This window comes from Ictidomys tridecemlineatus, chromosome 11 (assembly GCF_052094955.1).
Source record: "Ictidomys tridecemlineatus isolate mIctTri1 chromosome 11, mIctTri1.hap1, whole genome shotgun sequence".
NCBI lineage: Eukaryota > Metazoa > Chordata > Mammalia > Rodentia > Sciuridae > Ictidomys > Ictidomys tridecemlineatus.
The window spans coordinates 24,608,253-24,612,299 of NC_135487.1; the positions used below are offsets into that span (position 1 = coordinate 24,608,253).

At 41.3% G+C, this 4,047-nt stretch overlaps 1 pseudogene; it reads right to left on the reverse strand.

The window, feature by feature from the left end:
• Window positions 1-536: 536 nt before the first annotated feature.
• LOC101971659 (chromobox protein homolog 3-like) lies at window positions 537-2,596 on the reverse strand (annotated as a pseudogene).
• Between the last annotated feature and the right edge of the window lie 1,451 nt (window positions 2,597-4,047).

A 4,047-nucleotide genomic window follows, 5' to 3' on the forward strand; every position in this document is an offset into this window, starting at 1 on the left:
CTGGCTTTGAACTTGTGATCCTTCTGCTTTAGCCTCCTGAGTTACTGGGATTACAGTGCCACCCCCACACTCAGCTGTTTTTTTTTTGTTGTTGTTGTTTTTAAAGGAAGCAACTACATTTGTTTAAAGTAACTAGTGCTATGATGCAAAACAAAAAATAAAACCCAACAATTCCCCCAATACTACTTTCAAAACCAACATGTCAAACTTGAGAATATAGTTATTTTTTCACACTAGTAAATCAAAATCAAGACCCAGAGTTTATATATATTATACATATATTATATGATACATTATATATATATATATATATAAAATAGTGCAAACAAGGGGCTGGGGATGTGGCTCAAGCGGTAGCGCGCTCGCCTGGCATGCGTGCGACCCCGGCTAGATCCTCAGCATCCATACAAACAAAGATGTGTCCGCCGAGAACTGAAAAATAAATATTAAAAAAAATTTTCTCTCTCTCTCCTTCCCTCCCTCCCTCCATCCTCTCCCTCTCTTAAAAAAAAAAAAAAAAAAAACAGTGCAAACAATTATTGAGCTTCATCTTCTGGATAAGAATGCCAGGTTAGAGCTGGGGATGTGGCTCAAGGGGTAGTGCAATCGCCTGGCATGCATGAGGCCTGGGTTCGATCCTCAGTACCACATACAAACAAAGATGTTGTGTCCACCGAAAACTAAAAAAATAAATATTAAAATTCTCTCTCTCTCTCTTTAAAAAACAACAAAAAAAGAATGCCAAGTTAGGGGCTGGGGCTGGGGCTCAGCTGTAGTGCACTTGCCTGGCATGAGTGAGGCACTGGGTTCAATTCTCAGCACCACATATAAATAAATAAAATAAAGGTCTATCAACAACTAAAAATATATTTAAAAAAAATTTTTTTTTGTGTGTGTGGTTTAGATAGACAGAATATCTTTATTTTATTTGTTTATTTTTATGTGGTGCTGCTGAGGATTGAACCCAGTGCCTCATGCATGCTAGGCAAGCATTCTGCCACAGAGCTACAGCCCCAGCCCCTAAAAAAATATTTTTTTAAAAAAGAATGCCAAGTTAGTCTCTCTTCTCTATATAAGAAGCAATTTCAATTTGAGGACACTTCATATTTGCTTCTTTTGCCAGCTCCACATCTTCCTCGTTTGAATCTTTCCATGCCATGAGAAACATCAATTCTCCACTGGTGTCTGTGGCACCAATTATTTGTCCAGAATCAAGACCTCTAGTTTGTCAGTGGCATCTCTTTCCTTCTTTGATTTGCTATCATCAGATTAACTGTCAAATAAAGATTTTCTTTTGGTACCATCATTTTCTCTTTTCTTTCTTTTTCATTTAATACCTTTATTTATTTAAAAAAAATGTGAGAGATGGGGACCCAAAAGTGGATGTCAGGCCCCTGCTTATATGCTGCTTCTATGATATAGAAAAGTCATTGATGTGTGGCCAGGACGGTGACGGTGGAGCAGGATCGAGGGATGGATTTCCAATGACATTCAGGAGACAAAATCCACAAGACTTGTAATACATTGGATCGTGTTTAGTAAAACACACAGATACTGCACCAGGTAACACTGAGAGTCCTTCTTGGAGGGTCCTCTGGTGCCTACTTGTCACCTCTGTTCAGAAGAGTCCTGGGCTCTGCAGTCCAGCTGCCAGCTGCCTGCAGAAAGTTTCAGAGGTCTTAGTCCATAGGAGGCCAGCTCCATGCCTCAGGGTTTGACATGAGGCTGAACATCATGGCGGGAGAGCAGGGAAGCGGGAAGCAGCTCACATCACAGTGATTATGAATCAGAGAGAGGTAGGTATCCTCTATCAGCATTTTAAGGATTAAGAAATACTTCAGGGCTGGGGATGTGGCTCAAGCGGTAACGTGCTCACCTGGCATACCCGGGGCACTGGGTTCGATCCTCAGCACCACATAAAATAAAATAAAGATGTTGTGTTCACCGAAAAATTAAAAAATAAATATTAAAAAATTCTCTCTCTCTCTCTCTCTCTCTCTTAAAAAAAAAAAAAAGAAATACTTCAGTTAACTCTGAGCAATCTAAATTTTCTTCAGGTTCCCTCATATTGGCAGCACCTGTAAATCTCTTCCACTTCAGGAAACATTCCACCTTTCCATTTACTGCACATCAGTCTGGTACCTTTTCACCACAAAATTCTTCAGGCTCTGCCTCTTCAACTTTTTCAATCTTGCCATTCTGTTTCTTTCCCATTTTTTGCAACGTAGTTTTATCAGAGGCCTTTTTTTTTTTTTTTTAATTGCAGACTTGAAGAGCTTTTATGACTTCACCACCTCCAATGCTTCAGGTCATGGATCTGCCTGCTTTTGCCACTTATGATGATCAATGATACAGCTGATCAAATTGTTGTTCAGAAATACCACACTATAGGGCTGGGGATGTGGCTCAAGCGGTAGCGCGCTCGCCTGGCATGCGTGTGGCCCGGGTTCGATCCTCAGCACCACATACCAACAAAGATGTTGTGTCCGCCGAGAACTAAAAAATAAATATTAAAAATTCTCTCTCTCTCTCTCTCTCTCTCTCTCTCTCTTTAAAAAAAAAAAAAAAAAAGAAATACCACACTATTAATGGACATAATAGTGAAGCGCAAAAGGCCTTTTCTAAACAAGAGATGCAAGTCTGCTGGATCACAAAGAGGTTGTGGAGGGGGATCTGGCAACTTTATGGATCATGGAGGAAACTTTGGAGGTGGTAGAGGTGATTTTGTCCATGGTGGAAACTCTGATGGAAAAGGAGGCTATGGTGGTGAAGGTGATGGCAGCAGAGTTAGTTATGGAGGGGGTGATGGTGGCAGCTAAGGTGGTGGTCCTGGTTATGGTAGCCAAGGAGGCTATAGGAGGCTTTGGTGGTAGTGGATATGGAAACCAAGGTGGTAGATATGCTGGTGGTGGAGGAGGAAGATATGGTAGTTAAATGAAGGAGGGATTTTTTTTTTAAAGAGAGAGAGAGGAGAGAGAGAGAGAATTTTTTTAATATTTATTTTTATTTTTTAGTTCTCAGCGGACACAACATCTTTGTTTGTATGTGGTGCTGAGGATCGAACCCGGGCCGCACGCATGCCAGGCGAGCGCGCTACGGTTTGAGCCACATCCCCAGCCCTGAAGGAGGGAATTTTGACTGTAGTAATTCTGGTGGTGATTGAAACTATAATGATTTTGGAAATTTATAGAGGGCAAAGGAAATCAAATTATAGACCCATAAAGGATGGCAGTTTGGGTGGAAGAACTCTGGCCGGATCCTATAGGGTGGTTATGGATTTGGTGAAAGATGTGGTACCAGAAGCTTTTAAAATATCAGAAAAGGGCTACAGTTCTTTGGATGAAAAGTGAGAAGATGTTGGGAAAGCTGCAGGTTACCTTGAGAAAAGTGTCCCAAATGTATTAGAGGAACTCTAAATATCTGTCACAGGGCTGGGGTGGTAGCTCAGTGGTAGTGCACTTGCCTTGTGTGCATGAGGCACTGGGTTTGTTCCTTAACACCACCTAAATAAATAAAATAAAGGTATTATGTCCATCTACAACTAAAACAAATATTTAAAAAAATCTATAACAGGGCTGGGGATGTGGCTCAAGCGGTAGCGCGCTCGCCTGGCATGCGTGCGGCCCGGGTTCGATCCTCAGCACCACATACCAACAAAGATGTTGTGTCTGCCGAGAACTAAAAAATAAATATTAAAAATTCAAAAAAAAAATCTATAACAGAAGAAATTATGACCCATGGTCAGAAAAATTATTGCAGCTTTCTGTTTCCTGGCTGGCATGAACTGAAGAGCTTTCCTCCACCATGATGTTCTGACTCCTCTTGGGCCCAGAGAAATGGAGTTGGAAAACCATGGACTGAAACCTCTGAAACCATGAGCCCCAAATCAGCTTATCCTCTTCCAATTTGTTGTTGGGTATTTTGGTCACAGCACCAAACATTGATTTAGTTCCTGAGTAGCTGGGATTACAGGTATGTGCCACCGTGCCTAGCTGTGACCTTGTGTTTTGAAGAAGGTTGAGAATTCATTTCCTCATCATCCTCCTG